Raw genomic sequence first — 20,183 nt, forward strand, 5'->3', positions numbered from 1 at the left:
GTAAGACACAGTTAATTTTACAGTTCCTTGCTGGCAACCAAGCTGCCAGTTATTTACTGTTTTTTAATAAACAGTAACCAACTGTAATTTTACCCAACAGTAAGATACTGTTAATTTTACAGTTCCTTGCTGGCAACCAAGCTGCCAGTTATTTACTGTTTTTTAACAGGACAATTTTTAACAGTGTGGTTCAACTGAAGCAGATTTTGAGACAACCAGCTCTTAACCTCCTCTAAACATGCAAAGAGCAAATTCGAGCCATTTTTCTCTCCCATTGTCATAGGTAAATAGATCTGTGTATCATCCGCATACAAGTGGTACGGCATGCCGTATTTTTTAAAAATTGAGCCCAGGGGCAACATATACAATGAAAATAAAATAGGGCCAATAACAGAACCCTGGGGAACACCACAAATAACAGGCACTGTCGTTGAAACAAAGTTACCATACTTTACAGAGGATGATCTATGTGACAGATAAGACGTAAACCACTCTAAAACCGTCCCACGAATTCCAACTAAATGGGACAACCGATTTATAAGAATAACATGGTCTATTGTGTCAAAAGCTGCACTTAAGTCCAACAAAATCAAAGCTGCCGCATTACCTGCATCTCTGATTATGCGAAGGTCATTAACAACCCTTAAAAGTGCAGACTCAGTGCTGTGACCTACTCTAAAACCGGACTGAAATTTGTCTAATATCTCATTCCTACTTAAAAATGACATTAACTGGGAATAAACCACCTTCTCTAAAATCTTTGCTAGGCATGGGAGTTTTGAGATGGGCTGATAATTATTCAAATCTAGTGGGTCTAAATTAGGTTTTTTAAGAAGAGGCTGAATAACCGCCTGTTTAAGGCCAGTAGGAACAACTCCATTATGAAGACTACTATTGACAATAGACGTGATACTCGGCCCAACAACATCAACCATCTCCTTAAGAAGACGTAAAGGGACCACATCACAACTACCAGATGTAGGCTTCAAACTCATAATAATATCCCTAACTTGCGCCAGAGACACCTGCTCAAAGAGCTCCAAACTCCTTACACACGCCGGTAGCATCACAGACTCTGCAGACAAGATCTAATCTTTTCGATTTTTTCCACAAAAAATGTCAGAAACATTTCACATACCTCCAAAGAGGGGGTCAAAGTAGAACATCCAATCGGATTGAGAAGTCTATTAATTATTGAAAAAAGGGCTGCAGGGCATTGTAATTCTGTGCAATGACATTCGAGAAATAATTTTGCCTTGCAGTTCTCACAGCAGCCTGGTAATCTGAAAAACACTGCCTCATAAATTGCAGTGAAACCTGCAGCTTATCCTTTCTCCATTTCCGTTCAGCCTTTCTGCATTCCTGCCTCAGAAAACAAGTATTGTTATTAAGCCATGGAGTAGGATTAAGTTTAGGTTTAGGTTTCCTAACCTTACAGGTGCTGGTCATATAATTAGAATATCATCAAAAAGTTTATTTATTTCACTAATTCCATTCAAAAAGTGAAACTTGTATATTATATTCATTCATTACACACAGACTGATATATTTCAAATGTTTATTTCTTTTATTTTAATGATTAGAGCTTACAGCTCATGAATGTCAAAAATCAGTATTTCAAAATATTAGAATATTACTTAAGACCAATACAAAGAAAGGATTTTTAGAAATCTTGGCCAACTGAAAAGTATGAAAATGAAAAGTATGAGCACGTACAGCACTCAATACTTAGTTGGGGCTCCTTTTGCCTGAATTACTGCAGCAATGCGGCGTGGCATGGAGCCGATCAGTCTGTGGCACTGCTCAGGTGTTATGAGAGCCCAGGTTGCTCTGATAGTGGCCTTCAGCTCATCTGCATTGTTGGGTCTGGTGTCTCTCATCTTGCTCTTGACAATACCCCATAGATTCTCTATGGGGTTCAGGTCAGGCGAGTTTGCTGGCCAATCAAGCACAGTAACACTATGGTCATTGAACCAGCTTTTGGTACCTTTGGCAGTGTGGGCAGGTGCCAAGTCCTGCTGGAAAATGAAATCAGCATCTCCATAAAGCTTGTCAACAGAAGGAAGCATGAAGTGCTCTAAAATTTCCTGGTAGATGGCTACGTTGACTGTGGACTTCAGAAAACACAGTGGACCAACACCAGCAGATGACATGGCAGCCCAAATCATCACTGACTGTGGAAACTTCACACTGGACTTCAAGCAACATGGATTCTGTGCCTCTCCACTCTTCCTTCAGACTCTGGGACCTTGATTTCCAAATGAAATGTAAAATTTACTTTCATCTGAAAAGAGGACTTTGGACCACTGAGCAACAGTCCAGTTCTTTTTCTCCACAGCCCAGTTAAGATGCTTCTGACGTTGTCTCTGGTTCAGAAGTGGCTTGGTAGCCCTTTTCCTGAAGACGTCTGAGAGTGGTGACTCTTGATGCACTGACTCCAGCTTCAGTTCACTCCTTGTGAAGCTCTCACAAGTGTTTGAATCGGCTTTGCTTGACTGTATTCTCAAGCTTGCGGTCATCCCTGTTGCTTGTGCACCTTTTCCAACCCAAATTCTTCCTTTCAGTCAACTTTGCATTTAATATGCTTTGATACAGCACTCTGTAAACAGCCACACCTTTCAGTAATGACCTTCTGTGACTTACCCTCTTTGTGGAGGGTGTCAATGTTCGTCTTCTGGATCATTGCCAAGTCAGCAGTCTTCCTCATTATTGTGGTTTCAAAGAACAAGAGATACCCAGAATTTATACTGTAGGGATGGTCATTTATTCAAACTCAAATGTAAATATTCTAATATTTTGAGATACTGATTTTTGACTTTCATGAGCTGTAAGCTCTAATCATCAAAATGAAAAGAAATAAACATTTGAAATATATCAGTCTGTGTGTAATGAATGAATATAATATACAAGTTTCACTTTTTGAATGGAATTAGTGAAATAAATCAACTTTTTGATGATATTCTAATTATATGACCAGCACCTGTATATGGGGCCACTACATCTAAGATATCAGAGCAAACAGAATTGAACAATATCAGCAGCTCGTCTGGGCCCACAAAAGGAGAGGGAGACTCAATCACATTCACAAATGATGAGAAGTTATATACCTCAGAAAATTCTACCGCCGTGGATGACGTAATAAGACGAGAACAAAGCACACCTAACTGTGGCAACACTGGTTTGCATGGCATAGTAACATTAAAAATTACGGGCATGTGATCAGACAGACCATAGTTTAAGACATCAACATTAGAAATAGGAAGACCCAGAGATAAGACCAAGTCCAAGATATGGCCTTGCTCATGGGTTGGATTTGAAATAAATTGTGTAAAATTAAAAGAGTCCACCAGCTGTAAAAACTCAGAAACCATTGGCTTATTTGGACAACACACATGAATATTGAAGTCCCCAAGAATTATAATGTTATCACAACTTGGCACAATATGTGATAAAAATTCAGAGAACTGCTGAATGAAATCCTTATTATATTTCGGTGGTCTGTAGACCAACACACACATTACAGATTTCCAGCCGTCATACATCATCACTTGAGCCTCAAAGCTCTGAAAGTTCATCTCTGACAAAAGATGGCATTTAAATCCCTTCTTAAAAACACATGCAAGCCCGCCACCCCGTCCAGTAGTTCTAGGGGTGCTAAAAAATGTACAGTCATATGGAGAAAGCTCAATCAGGGCGTGTGTCTCGCCAACATTAAGCCATGTTTCAGAAATAAACAAAAAATCCAAATCATGTTGTGTAAAAAAGTCATTTAAAATAAACGTTTTGTTTAAGAGTGATCTTGCGTTAACCAGAGCCATATTTACTATACTTTCAGACTCCCACGAAGATGATGACGCTCCAACCGAGACAACAGCCGACTCAATATAACGCAAATTGTTAGTAGTTACTCCTCTCGAAACTTTGTGTCGCTGAGTCACAGCCCGCGGAGATGGTATACAAAAGTCCGGACAAACTGAACGTAAGCAGGAGAGTCTCTCACTCGAACAGTCTCCCGAAGACAGCAGGCGACTCTCCGACATCCATGATGCTCTAGCTTTCACAGCGAAACCCGCCCGCCTGCCCCGCTTCCGACGGCGATTGCTCCGAATCCGCCGTGATCGCCGGTGCCCACACTCTAGGCCAAGCCAGGGTTCCACTGGCATAGAAGGCATGAATCGCGGGTAAAAACAACACTTTCCACTACGAGAGAGATCCAGAGAGAGTAATTAGGGCTGATAAAACATACAAATAAAACAAAAAACATTAAAATAGACAGGACGGAACGACGGCCAGCCAACACACACGGCGCCATCTTTGTTTGTTCCGAGAGCCCACTTACATACGTAACCTGGGACGTTCCCCTTCAGGAACTCAAGTTGCGTCGAAAACGCTAGGGGAACGAGATGTCCACGCCGCCAGACTTGCAAATCCCTGCCTAGTGTGGAAGAGCACAGCTATGGCAAGAGAACAGAGGAGCCTGGAGTGGCTCGCAAATCTAGGTCATAGAACCTGACGAAGGTGAGGGGCGTAGACCATCCTGCAGCGTTGCAGATGTCCTGCATAGGCACACCTGCCAGAAAGGCCTTAGAGGCTGCCACACTTCTCGTTGAGTGAGCCTTGACCCCCAATGGTGAGGGGAGATCAGAGGACTCATAGGCAACGGTAATGGCATCAACTATCCACCGGCTGAGGGTCTGCTTGGAAGCAGGATGACCTCTCTTAGGGGGACCAAAACAAACAAGCAGTTGGTCCGCCTTTCTCCACAGGGCAGCTCTGTGGACATATGTGTTCAGTGCTCGTACTGGACACATACAGTTAAGCCTCTGCTGGATGGGCTCCCTGAAGGGAGGAGGACAAAAAGCCTGAAGTACGACAGGCCGCGGTGTAGAAGAGGGGACCTTAGGGATATACCCCGCATGAGGGTACAGAAAAACTTTGGCCAGACCGGGCGCAAAGTCGAGATAGGAAGGGGCCACAGAAAGGGCCTGCAGATCTCCAACTCTCTTTAGAGAAGATATCGCTAAGAGAAATACAGTCTTTAACGTAAGAAGACGGTCTGATATCTCCTCAATAGGCTCAAAGGGAGGCCTACAGAGAGCATCTAGCACCACAGCGAGGGACACGAGATCGTACCTGAGGCCTCAGCCTCATCACACCGAGGCGGAAACATGTAACCAGGGGGTCCTTGCCCACTGACTGCCCACCAAGAGGGGCGTGGTAGGCCGCTATAGCCGCCACGTAAACCTTCAGGGTGGAGTGGGTTAACCCGGCAGAGAAACAAGCCTGCAAGAACTCCAGCACTGTACCAATCAGGCAGTTAACTGAGTCAAGCTGGCGGTCTCCGCACCATGAAGTGAAGAGTCTCCACTTCAGGGTGTACAGTTTCCTCGTTGAGGGAGCTCTAGATTGGAGGATGGTCTCAACAACCTCGGTTGAGAGACCAGAGGCTATGAGTTGTGCACCCTCAGGGGCCACACCCACAGCTTCCACAACTCCGGGTGGGGGTGAAGGATCATGCCCTCCACCTGTGAGAGGAGATCTCTCCTGACAGGAATCTCCCATGGAGAGCCGTCGAGGAGAGAAACCAGGTCCGAGAACCACACTCGGCCCGGCCAGAATGGGGCTACTAGCAATAGACGGACCCCGTCCCAGCGCACTCTCTCTAGAACTCCTGGGAGCAGAGCGATCGGGGGAAAAGCGTACAGACGAAGCCTCGGCCAAGTCTGTACCATAGCATCCAGCCCCAGTGGAGCTGGATGAGTCAGAGAAACCAGAGGGGACAGTGCGATGTCTGACGAGTCGCAAACAAATCCACCTGAGCCTGGCCAAAAACTCTCCATATCTGCTTCACCACCTCGGGGTGAAGCATCCATTCCCCGGGCCTCGGCCCCTGCCTCGACAGGATGTCTGCTCCCATATTGAGATGCCCAGGAATATGAACTGCTCTCAGCGAGAGAAGCTTGTTCTGGGACCACACAAGGATCTGGTGCGCCAGCTTGTATAAGGGGCGCGAACGCAGACCTCCCTGGTGGTTTATGTAAAAGACCACCGCTGTGTTGTCGGTGCGCACCAACACATGGCGATCTCTTAGGTCTGGAAGAAAGTGTTTAAGTGCTCGAAACACGGCCAGCATCTCCAGGCAGTTGATGTGCCACATGAGATGGTGACCACTCCACAGACCACGGGCAGGGTGGCCACTCATGACTGCTCCCCAACCGGTGAGGGACGCGTCTGTCGCTAGCGTTACGCGGCGACAAGGGGCTCCCAGAACCGGGCCCTGAGACAAGAACCAAGGTTTCCTCCACATGTCCAAGGCACGTAGGCATCGCCGTGTGACCTTGATCATGCGAAGCGGGTTTCCCCTCAGGGAGAACCCCTTGGTCTTGAGCCACATCTGTAGGGGTCTCAGGTACAGCAGGCCAAAAGGTATCACGTTGGATGCTGCTGCCATCAGACCCAGCAGCTTCTGAAACTGCTTGACAATGAGTGACAGGCCTTCTCTGACTCTCGTGACTGCAGTGAGGATCGACTCGATCCGAGCAGGAGACAGACGTGCCTGCATCGTGATCGAATCCCACACCACGCCCAGATAAATGGATAAATGGAGAAAGCACACTTTTCTTGGCGTTTAGTCTTAACCCCAACTCTTTCATGTGAGCGAGAACGACATCTCGATGTCGAACCGCCATCTGCTCTGACTGTGCTAAAATCAACCAATCGTTGTGTAATTGAGTATGCGGATGCCCTGGAATCACAGAGGAGCCAGAGCAGCATCCACACACTTCGTGAATGTACGGGGTGAGAGTGCTAGGCCGAAGGGAAGAACCCAATATTGGTAAGCTTTCCCCTGAAAGCAAACCTCAGGAACTTCCTGTGACTGGGAAGGATGGAGATATGAAAGTATGCGTCTTTTAGATATATCGTGACAAACCAGTGCTCGGACCTTATCTGAGACACGACCTGTTTGGCAGTGAGCATTTTGAACTTCAGACGCATGACTGAGCGGTTCAATAGCCGCAGATCTAAAATCGGACGCAACCAGAGCCTGCTCAGGGCCCACTAACGTGAGAAAAACTCCTTTGAAAGGCGGCGACGGAGCGCCGAACTGAATGCGATAACCTCTCTCTACAGTCTGCAGGACCCAACGAGATACATTTGGCAGTAGTTTCCACGCTGCTAAATAATATACTAAGGGAACCAGTCTCTCGAGACTGGCCTCTGGTGTACTTGGAGCTACTAGCTCGGTGCCCTGAAGTGGAGGACTGGCAGGAGACGGCCGAACTAGATGCTCAAGAGACCCCCGAAGGGGTGGCGAGGCTCTCAGATCCGCTACGTTTCCGGGCGGGAAATACTGAGGAGAGAGACACTCGCTGGAGACCGCTGCGCCCTGGAACATTGGCAGGGTTGGCAGAACGATCTCCAGAGGGCGCTGAGGAGAGGCACGATGGCACGGGCGGTTTCCTTGGTTCCTAGCTCTTCATACTGTGGGGATTGAGGGGGCGAATACTCGACGGTCTCCACATCAACCTCCTCGGAGGAAGATAGGAGAAGCGCCGAGCCCACTCCTCGGGGGGAAGAAACCACAGAATGGGCTTCCGATCCCAGAGAGCGGGCGGTGGATCTGGCAGGTGAGGAAGAAGATAGGGACTCGCCCGTCTCCATTCCCTCCACCAGATCCCGCTGCGAACCCCACGAACCACTACACCGCTCCCTCGAGAGCCGACTCTGCGTGCTTCACTCCCAAGCAGACCACGCACAGACTGTGTGCATCCCCGCTCGTAATATAGCATGGGCAGGGAGGAACACACAGTCTATAACACGATCCGCTTTCGCCCTTATCCTTGGCTTTAGACATACTGTATTGATGCTTGTGCTACTGACGGACAACAATAAATATGACTCACAGAACATAGATCGTGACTGACACACACAGAGAGCTTTGCTGAATGACAGAAAGCTGAAGCCGGCTGCACCTCACGTGCTTTTAAGCTTCCTGGTCATGACGTCACCCGCACCTGACGTCTCGCCATCAATTGGACTGATTACACATATGATTCAGAGCTTGATATCGCTGAAAGGCGTTCCCCTAGCGTTTTCGACGTAGCTCGAGTTCCTGAAGGGGAACAATCTGTATTGTTAAAAGCACTGCTACATAAATAAAGGTGACTTGACTTAAAACCCTTCCCAGTTCCCAGTGAACATGCCAAAAAGCAGGTAGTTCTGCCAATAGTTACTATGAACTATGAAAACATTCCTCTCCTCTGAAAGCCCTATAGTTATCTAAAATTAAACCATTCAAAATAAAATTATAAAATGTATTTATAAAATAAGTAAAACCTTACTTAATTAAACATTAGTTTAACTAACTAAAAAGAACTAAAACTGCATGAAAAAAAAAAAATATATATATATATATATATATATATAAAATAGAAAAAAAAATAAGCGATAAAAGATTTACAATATTACACAAAGTTAAAATTATAATGAGAACTAAAAATTCAAGAATAAAAAGTAATTCAAAGTATTAAAAAACTATCATCATAGTATCTCAAAGATACTAAAATAACACTGGTAATTATATTTATATCCTGAAAAAGGGAATTTTTTGCTGAGTTAATATAGATCTGCAACACAAATCAGCAATTTTTATTATTCATATGACACATTAAAATCTAAAGATACTCTGCTGCATACAGAGTTCAACATTGAAGACAGAAATTAGTGCATGTGAGAATGTCTGTCTGTGCATGTGTGTGTGTGTCTCATCTTTAGACAGGGTGAGAGAAGGTGAGGCACTTGAGTTCTCCACCAAGGCCAAAACTGCCAGGCTACACGTCACTCTCTCTGTCTGAGGAAGATAAATGGGCCTAGCTTCAAAACATACAGAGAAAGAGAGGAAGAGGGAGAGAGCCGAGCCGAAAAGAAGAGGAAGAAGAAGAAAAGAGGGACAGGAAGAGAAAGAAAGCAAGAGAGATAAAAATGAGACACACCTTCCAGGTGCCAGTGCTTGACTCTTTGACTGATGAGAGGGAGAGGTGGCTAATTGCCTGGCAGAGGAGAGAATGAAAATGGATTTATTCTAATAAGTAGCCTTGGAAACGGAGACCCACGCAAAGGGTTCGCAAGAAAGACATGTCTGCTACTCGGATCTCTTCAAAGAGACCGGGTGTCTGTGTCTGTCTGGTTGTGTGTTAGTGACCTTGTTTAGTATTGAAGGACGGTCCTGGTTAGAGGCCTTGATTCTTGTCAAATAAAGCATGTAATGGGAGAAGACTGACGCTTTATTGTTATGTTTCTGTCTGTGTTTTTACAAGCATTATAAAGTATATTCTTATTAAGTTTAACCTTGATAGTGACTCTTTCACAGTATTTTATATGTTGCTAATTGAAGAGTAAATATTATACTTGCATATGGTTATTTTGGTGACAGTGATGTATAGTGTATAGTTTTTGCTCTTTATTTTAATTTTAATTTAGTGTTTTGTCTTTATAGCTTTATAAATGTCATTGCATATCTCTGTTGCATGCATTTATTTCTGTTATTTTGTCAGGTTCATTTAGAAATATCCTTTGCTGCCTACACTATTTTTTATACTGGCCTATTTTTAATTTCAATTTTTATGTTATATTTAATTATTTTGTAAATTCACACTAGTGATTTGTGTCATGTTGTTTTACTTACAAAATCACCTTTGCTGTCTACTCTGGTTAATTTAATTTTATTTTTTATTTTGCATGTTTTTACTAGGGATATGTGTCATTTAGTTAGGGATATGTGTCATGTTTTTGTTGCATTTTTTATTTCTGATTTGTTATTTTGTAATTTAGTTCTATTTAAAAACCATCCTTTGCTGTCTAGTCTATTTTTTTATTATTATTTTGCATATTCACGCAACTGTAATAACTGCTGTTTTCTCTGGTCCATTTTTTTATTTAATGTCATTCTGTTTTACATTGCATTACATTTATTTTATTAATGCATTATTTTGCATTTTCATTCTAGTTATGAGTAGCAACATGTATTTGTGCGGTCATTTCTCCTGCAGAACTGTGGTTTTGAATAAGAGATTAACCAGACAGCGCTAAAGTGTTTGTTTTATTTGAGATGTATTTGCAGAGAGATTTCAAACTCTGCAAACAGCCTGAAGAAGTCATTTCAGCGAGATGCTGCAGGAGCCCGAATTACTGAATATAATCCTCATACAAGACAGCAGACACTAGCCAATGCAACCTTGATCTTTACATATCACGATCATTACTTGCTAATCAGTATAACTAAATAAACAACAGAGGTTTGAAACTTTCAATTAAATAATTACGTGCAATAATGTGCCGTCATTGATATCTTGTACAAGCACAGATATGCAGCTTAAACCATCAATACATCCTTGTTGGATGTTAAAACAACAGGCAGAAGATGGTTTTGTTAACTGTTGTGTTCTAAAATGTATGATTTCTCTCTATGTAAGATGTTCAAATCTTTCCAAGTGATGAGCTCTTTCACAGATGCTGACAGACCGTAGTCGGGTTAGACGCCATATTGAATGTAATGCTGATGAAAACTCTTTACAATGGCACACACTGCATAAAGGTCCTAAATCATGTAATTTTCACAACTTTTAAAACTGTTCTGGAGTTTTTATCTACTGAAAGTTTTTTTCAGACGTTGCATCAACTGAACAATCGGTATGTTGCTAAACAAAAGTACAATCCACTGAACACACTGTACTTCTATCAAAATTGGAAATTCTGTTCTTTTTTTCACCCTCATCTAACTTCTAAAAGCGTTATGTCTTTCTTTCTTAAGTATCCACGGGCTGTCAAGCTCTAATGAGATCTGAGCTACCATCCCAGGATGATTTCCTGTGAATATAGATTTGAATTTCTTTCTTTTTCCACAAAGCTTGAAATAGACTTGGAATATAGCTTAACATCTTCTTTTTATGTACCTTGCTGCTTTTTTTTGGTCCTGTATAGCACTTGACAGCTCCTGATTGCTGTATACTTTCATTGTATAGAAAAGAGCTGCATCAACCTCCTGCCTAACATTGCCTTTTGTGTTTTACAGGGGGAAAAAAAAAATCATGCAGGTTTTGAATGACGGGTGAATTAATGATTTTAATTATGAGCGCAATATATTCGTTGAACTTGGAAACATTTAGTCCGAATAGCAGTAATGTGGCCTGCTTTATTAGTCCTTGTAACTAGTTCAGGAAGGTTTTTCTTGAATTTTAGCCAATTTCATTTGTAATTAAACTACAGTTGAGTTACTGAAACAAAGAGCAGCCTGAATCATGAATAACAACACTTTTACTTTATTTTATCCAAGGATTGTACTTGATGTGTTTTAGAGAGCAGATTAATGTAGCTGTGCCTGTGTATTTTATTATGTGAATATTTGATGGTAATTTGTTTTGAGGACTCAGCTGTTGATTTTGTTATTTGTTTTAGATCAGTGGGTCGGGAAGAGGAAATGTGTTTGCGCTGCACTTTGACTTTCACTGATGGATGTGCAGTGCAGGAGGATTAATTAAAAACAAATTAAAAAAGGGGGACTCACCTTTAATTATCATTTTGAATGCTTGTCACACACAAACACACACACACTATTTGTCGTGTAATATGGTCTTATGGTCATAGCAGCTGGTAGTTCGTCTTAAGGACATCATACACCATTCTAAATGCCACTCCACTTCTTATACTGGAAACTGAGTGACTTCAATCAATAGAGAGCTCTAATATCCCACCAAAGTTGCTACAACGCTCATTGTAGTGTTTTAAATAGCTTCAAAAAATTATTTTATATTTAGCTTCAGCAAATAACTCTCTTATCAAGAACAGTTTTTCGCTGACAACTTCAATTTCAGCCTGTTCCTCACACAAAGCTATTCTAGACTTAAGAAGATTTGAAATATGGTGCATATGTGCCATATGGACTGCTTTTATACTTTTATGGTGCTTTTTGAAGCTCCAGTTCTCATACATTATTCATAACTGCATGGAAAACAGTGGTTGGTACATTAATAAAGCAATAATAAATAAAAGCAGCCCAGGTAAACAGGAATAAAAATAAATGAATAAATAAATAAATAGATTTTATTTATAATAGATTTGAGTTGAGTTGATTAATTACATTAAGAATTTCAGACATGTTTACAATATATGTTTTCTGAAATGGTATGTTTACACTTGCAATTGGGGCATTATCTAATTAAATTTGCAAATTTTCAAACCAGAACAGAAATGTTGAACACTGGATAAAGCCAGGTTCAAAATTCTTGCTTTATTAGAGACACATTAAAGTTGATTTTTACAAGAGGGGATATTGGGTATCTATTTTTATCACTCAGTCAATCAGAAAATACTCTAAACAACCCGAAAAAATAAATAATAATAATCACCTATGTTTTTAAGAATAAAACGTTGAATAAAATCTAGCAAATACCTAATATGTGCAAAACTATCTGTAAAAAAAAAAATTAAACTTTCAAAATATAGATAAGAATAAAACTGTAAAGTGCTCTGAAGAGGAGGAAGAGGAGGAAAAAAATGTAGTGTAGCCTAATTAAAATCTAATATGAGAACATGTCAGGTGGAGGATAAAATAAAATAAGTTGTACAGAGTTGTACAGACCGACAGTGAGAGTGAATAAATGATTTTCATTTTTGGATGCACTTATCCTTTAATTTTATCTGACTCAATTAAGTCACACATTGTGATTGCTAATGTGTGAAGCTAAATTACAAAGATTTTTCTGAATACATGAACAAAAATCAAAAAGACTCACAGTAATCTTCCCTACAGGGCGCTCAGGATGTGGAAAGCATCCAAGCGAGCGCTTTCTCTCACTCTCTCCATCTCACCACACACCATCCGGCCTGCAGACTGCTGTAGCAACCTCTGTTTCCCAGCAAAGCTTTGACAGTCGAGAACAGGAAACAGTGCGTCCACGAGAGAAGCGTGTTCGGACCGCAATCACATCCTTCTCTTCATAATAGAGCTGTCAAGCCAATCAGTTCCAGAACAGAGAGAGAAAGATGGTGATTGCGATAGTCTTTAGATGAGGCTAAGCGCAGACGATTCAGTGCGGTTCGTGTGAAGAGTAAACGGAAAAGAGAGGGAAAGAGGGATGAGATCAGCCAGCAGAGACACAAGCGGCAGGGTGATATCAGTCATGGCAGCGGTCTGAGACGTTCTGTCAGAGTCAGACACAGCAGAGAGAGCTGAGTGAGGGGTTCGAGAGGAGCATAACGAGTGTAATGACAGCCATCAGATGAGAAGAGGCGGAGAAAAAAACGAAACAGGCTGCAAGATAAAGAGACTGAGAGATTGAGTGTGATGCATGAGGAAAATAAGACAGAAAGAGATCGAGAGTTCTAGTTTGAACGCTGTTTGGGTTGGCCTTGGCTAATTCTGAATCACCGTCAATGGAAATAGCATCCAGCAGCTGAAACAAATACATTCTTTTTCACACAGGACACATTATTATCATCATGGGGCTTTTTAAGAGACAATTGAGATAGGAAAATATCGGGGAGAGAGAAGGAGGTAATGGGATCTGCCACATGAGAACCACAGCTCAACGTGTTTATAATCTCAAAGGCATACACCAAAAATAAAAATACAAATTTGTGTACCACAAAAGAAGGACAAATTATATGAAAATACACAAAATATGTTTATTTATTTAAATAAAGCGTGGCAAACCGCCAAAATAAAAGCTGATGATATTTTGATGATATCAGCATCTCAATTTTAAGTTTACTATAAAATAATAGTATTTTTATTTAATACTCTTTTTATTTTAAAATATAATAGTAGGCTATTGTCACACTTTATTATTTAGTGTTACCACTGTGTCTTTAGATCTAGTCTGACCAACCAGTTCTAAGTATTTTAACCATTTTAACATTTTACATTTTCTAGTCTAAGTATTTTATGTAACCAGCCAGAGGTGTGTTTCCCGAAAGCAACTATGGTCATAAGTTCTGACATTATAAGCTTGCGACTGTAGTTGGCTAATGATGCTTTTAAGCTTTTAAAAAAATATGTACATTATAACATCTTATAATAGGTTGCATTCTTTAAAAGAAAGAAAGAAAGAAAGAAAGAGAAAGACAATATAATTGCAAGCCAGTAACAATTTAAAAGTTAAAATTTAATTTAAAGTCATCAAGTGTGCCTGTAGAGATTGTGTTGACAGCCTGTGTAATTGGTTGACTGAGTTCAAGAAAACCAGTTATGAAGTGCTTTGAAGCAATTTTTCAACAGTTACAGATTTAAAAACAAAAGGGCAGGAATAAAGAACCCAAATCTCCAAAAGAAGAATGTCTAAATAGAATGTTTATTACATGTAAAGAACCATTATTTTCAGAACATAGAGCACAAACCAGAGCTTGAACTAAGAGACATAATATTCAGACAGGGACTGATCAGATGTGATGTACGCAAACACTTTTAAAATCAACTGAGGTAAGAGCTTAGTGAGATTTCACAGTTCTTACATTTCTCTATATGTGCTTGTTTTTTTTTTTTTGTAGGAGAAAGGATATTTTGACTTGTGCGAGACCTCGATTTAAAGCTTTACCAGTATTTCCAGCCCCTTAACCTTTGACACAGATAATGTACAGTCTCACATTGATCTTACATGCTAGGCTAAGTGATCACATTATTATATGTGGAGCTCTAGCGCTGAGGTTTTGCACACCTCACTCATCTGGAGATGCCTGGAACAGCTAATTGCTGTCGAGTTCACGAACCTGAGGAGGAGGCCATCTCACAACACAATGAAGAGAGCTGCACTCTTACAGCCCTGTGTGAGAGAGGCTGAGCAGAGAATCCATCACCAACGAGTGAGAAAAAGTCAGAAACAGACTGTAGAACTGCTTTTTAATGCCTCATAAAGCTTTCATAAACTTCTTTCAACATTCATATGTACATTTAGACAAGCAAAAGTTGCCAGAGGCTGTTTAACATGGTTATTCATTTTACACTTGCTAACGAAGAGCAGGATCTATATTTTAAGACATGCTTATTTTATAGCATTCTGAGTGTGTATAATGGCCACTGGGGCTCAATATCAAACTGTGGTCTGATTCTGCAATGATTGACTCTTAGACTTTGTTTCTTTTTAATGAATGAAAACAATACAGCACTACCAATCTAGTCCAACCAATTGACTCTTATGTGTTGGTTATTTTTATTAAATCAAAACCATACAGACAACCAGTGTAGCTCATCTAATACCTGAACAAATGATTGTTATGAGTCGGTTCTTTTTAGAGAATTAAAATATAAATAACAACCAGTGTAGTCCAGCTGATTCCAGAATGAATGACTCCTATGAATCTGTTCTGTTTATTGAATCAAAACTACATAGCTAATCATTGTTTTCTAATCCCTGAACAAAAGACTCTTATGGGTTGGATCTTTTTAGTGAATAAAAACCATACAGCACAACCAGTATAATCCAAATGATTCCCAGATTAATAACTATTATGGGTTGGTTCTTCTTATTTTCAACCCGAATTCCAGAAATGTTGTGACGTTTTTTTTTTTTTTATTTGAATAAAATGAAAACTAAAAGAATTTCAAATCACATGAGCCAATATTTTATTCACAATAGAAAATAGATAATATAGCAAATGTTTAAACTGAGAAATTGTAAAATTTTATTCACAAAATGAGCTCATTTCAAATTTGATGCCTGCAACAGGTCTCAAAATAGTTGGGACAGAGGCATGTTTACCATGGTGTAGCATCTCCTCTTCTTTTCAAAACAGTTTGAAGATGTCTGGGCATCGAGGTTATGAGTTTCTGGAGTTTTGGTGTTGGAATTTGGTCCCATTCTTGCCTGATATTGGTTTCCAGCTACTGAAGAGTTTGTGGTTGTCTTTGACGTATTTTTTGTTTAATGATGCGCCAAATATTCTCTAGGTGAAAGATCTGGACTGCAGGCAGGCCTCGTCTGACCATAGAACACTTTTCTACTTTGAAACAGTCCATTTTAAATGAGCCTTGGGCCACAGGACACGACGGCGCTTCTGGACCATGTTCAGATATGGATTCCTTTTTGCATGATAGAGCTTTAGTTGGCATCTGCAGATGGCACGGTGGATTGTGTTTACCAACAGTGGTTTCTGGTAGTATTCCTGGGCCCATTTAGTAATGTCAATAGCTGGGTTTCCATCACCCTGTTTTAATGCGCATTTTGAAGCATCGCATGAGAAATGAGCGATGGAAACGCCATATTTCTAATAAAAATCCCTTAATTTGCAAAAAACTTTTTACGCTCACTTGAGGTGGTTTTTGACTTGTGTGAAAAAGGGTTAATGCGAATAATGGGAGATGGAAATGCATTTTGTGAAAAAATTTCTCCAAGTGCATCAAAAAAGTCATGTGACTTTGCGCTATGAGACGGGATAACTTGACTAGCAGCGGACTGATCTAGTTCCACAGCATCTGAAATGTTGTTATGGTCGTTCTGAAATGCCTGAGCAAAGTCTGTCATCAAAGTATTTATGTATAATTGTCTTACATGACTGTGTTCCCAAACAGCAGCATTCACCTCTGAAAGCAATGACAGAACTTATTGAGTTTCGTCTGCTCGCTCTGAGGCGCAGTTAATTTTTCGTATATGAAAATGATTATATTCAGTACCTTATCCTAGTTTTCTATAGGCTATTTAGTGCCAGTTTACCAGGAAGTGACGATTTTGTTCTCTTTGACTCGTTGGATGGAAATGGTGCTCGTTCGCAAATGTTTTACGCAATATTCTAAATTTGCGCATAAGTTAAGTTCGCAACTTTGGATGGAAACCAGGCTAGTGACAGAATCATGCCAATGAGTGTTGCAGTGTCGTCTGAGGGCCCGAAGACCATGGGCATCCAATAAAGGTCTTCGGCCTTGTCCCTTACACACAGAGATTTCTCCAGTTTCTCAGAATCTTTTGATGATGTTATGCACTATAGATGATGAGATTTGCAAAGCCTTTGCAATTTGTAATACATAATAATACATCCCTTTTATAGATAATCATGTTACAGACTTCATGTCAATTAGCGTAATTAGTTGCTAGATGTTCTCCCAGCTGAATCTTGCTTTTTCAGCCCTTTGTTGCCCTTGTACCAAGTTTTTTTAGACCTGTCTCCCTGCCTTGTGTTACCCCGTTGGAGTGTTTATTAAAGGCAGTCGTGGCCTAATGGATAGGGAGTTGGATTTGTAACCTGAAGGTTGTGGGTTCAAATCTCAGGTCCGGTTAAATTTGAAAATAGTCTAGTAAAGCAAACATAAATCAGATCAATTCTTTAAAAAGTAAAAGTCTTAGCAATAAATCCGGACCGTCTACAAATGAAACCCGACAGACCACCTGAGGGTGCTGGATTTATCGATCAGAAACTTCTGAACCAAGCCCGTTTAAAGCATCATATTAGCATAGGTACAGTCTTTGATCCGCTAAACAGATGTGTCCTTTGTGGAAAGAAACACAAACATTGTGCTAGATCCTGGTCGCCACAACAAACTGCATAATTTGCAGCTGTGCACATTTCTGCGGTCCTCAATGTGCGTAAACTGACAGAGACGCTTGATTATGAAATCATCAGCAAAGCCCCGTTGTTTCACACTGAGGTAATGCTTTTTAATAAACTTCCTTTAGTTAACGTTAGTTAATGAATTAACTAACATTAGCAATACATTTGTCACCGTGTTTATTCATCTTTGTGAACCAGCTCAGGCAAATGTTAACAGTGTTAACTTTTTAAATGTTAACTTTTAATTTTAATAATGTCCTATTAGTAAATTTTGAAATGAACATTAACATAACAAATTACTAATGTTAATGCATGCTTAAGAAGTACTGTGTAATGAACCTTGGTGCTGTATTTTTTGTTGGCAATTTGACATGCAGTTTTCATATGCTACACACCTGGCCCACCCAGTTTTATGTAGGCCCACCCACTTAAACATTTCTGGCTACGCTAGTGCACTAAAGTCTGTCGTTTTGAGTTCAGCCCATGTCTCCGTGTTCTTCATCTTGTCACAGAAGGCAACCGTGACAGATTCAATGTAGAATGACTTTAAGTGTCAAATCTTTTTTCTTGTTGATTTGACATTGTGTAGTTACTCATTTTAAGTTTTGTCCATAGCATTTTATTTATTTTAAAATGAATTAAATGTGACCACGTTTTTATGAGGATTGCTACCTGCCCCAAGAATGTTGCTCCAGGATGTTGATCTTGAACACTACCTGAGAAATCACAACATGCATGGGACTGTACAGCATGGTACTCCACTCATGTTTTTTTTTTCCCTCATGTGATAGCACAGTAATTCCAGACAGATTGTGGAGGAAGCAGATCAGAGGTGCTGCTGAAGCTGAATCTCAGTGTGAAATGATACATTCAACACCAGAAGATTGAATCCAGAGAGTGATGAGTCCCTCTAGACGCTGCTGCCTGTGCTCGGTGAGTTTATAGACTGAGATGCAGCTGTGTGAGTGTTTCATGGTCCTGTGGAGGCTGTATACCCCAGAGCAATGGCCCAAATACTGATGCCTTTACCCAGGTGTGGAGCTAACGCACCATTACTTATTTGGGTGGTATTTGATATGCACGATACATAACTTGCTTGTTGGTATTACGAGATGCAGACAACCATGCAAATAAATACAAATTAGGTGAAACTCAAACATGCAAGAACCTGCTGACACCTACTTAATGCCAAAATCAGTAGAAGTCTTGAGAAATGTTTGGGAAGAGTTTGAATAAAAACTTTTGCCAATCAGTTACTTGTTAAACCTAAGCCAGTGCTAATCCCTGCCTGATAAATGAAGACTCGTTTGGCCCCAGATCTGTCTGTGCAGATTTCCGTCCGGACAAAGAGGCCAGCCGGCAGTGGATAATGAGATTCAGAGCTGTATATGCAGGGCAGATCCATCTTTTCTCTAATTATGCAGAATACTCTTCATTACTGTGCGTTCACGTAGCCTCCTGCGAGGCCTGTGGCCTTTCCATGAAAAAAATATTCAAGATTCCTCTTCCCATGGGGATGTGAAGTCCTCTTTCTCTCACCCTATGGATCTACCAAACATTTTTGTCCACTTTAAGAAATGTAACCTCTCTAGAACTTCAATAACTTAGTAATTGTAATAACTTGTCTGTCTTCTTTACTTATTTTACCTGTCCATAAGCAAGCAATATACACTCAAAAGTTTGGGCTATATAAGATTTTTTTTAATGTTTTGGACATTTATTTGATCAAAAATGCAGTAATATTGCAAAATATGTTTGCAATTTAATAAATGTTTTCTATTTTAACATATTGTAAAATGAAATTTTCAGCATCATTACTCCAGTCTTCAGTATCACATGATCCTTCAGAAATCATTCCTAATATGCTGATTTTGTGCTTAAAGAAACACCTGGAGGTTTAAAGCCCATTTTTCATGTTCAAATCCACATTTTCTTTAGTATATGAACAAAATCTTGTGCAGCTAAAGCTCCCTGTTGATTGAAAAGCAGTAGGTGAATTAGATTAATCTGGGACATTTTTGTACTTTTGACTTCTACAGGTTACTGCAACTGTCACCGCAATTCTTTGGACCAAAAAATTAGACTTTATAACTTCGAAACCTAGTACATTTACACAGCGAGTCTACAGTAGATGTCCAAGATTACCCTGATTCTTCCTATTTTCTTGAGTGAAAGGGTTTGGTATTAAATGATTCAATTAAATACAGTAGTCCTTCATATTTTTGTCACATCAAGTCACGCACACAGTAATCAATCCAATTTTAAATTAGGAAAACTGGTTACATTAAGAAAATTGACACGATCCTTTGTGTGTGCTTTCACTCATATATTAAATAATTTTAGCATGTAGATTTTTAGCAATTCTGTGAAATATACAATTCAAACCTTAACATGGAAAAGTGCCAATCAGCTAAAAGGTACATCGCGGTCTCTTTGAACTAGCAGCTAATGGTGGATTTTAAGAGAAATGGATTTTAAAGAGAAAATAGTCTGTCGCCTCTTCTGCTGTTATTCCATTTCCATTTTCCTCAGCTCCTGCATTTCTCTTTCTTATTCCATCATTGACATTTCTCATTTTTGCTCGTCCCTCACTCCCTCTCTCTCTCTCTCTCTCTCTCTCTCCACTTGTCTTCATATGTACTCATCTT

The sequence above is a fragment of the Onychostoma macrolepis genome, chromosome 02 (genome assembly GCF_012432095.1).
Source record: "Onychostoma macrolepis isolate SWU-2019 chromosome 02, ASM1243209v1, whole genome shotgun sequence".
NCBI classification, from domain to species: domain Eukaryota; kingdom Metazoa; phylum Chordata; class Actinopteri; order Cypriniformes; family Cyprinidae; genus Onychostoma; species Onychostoma macrolepis.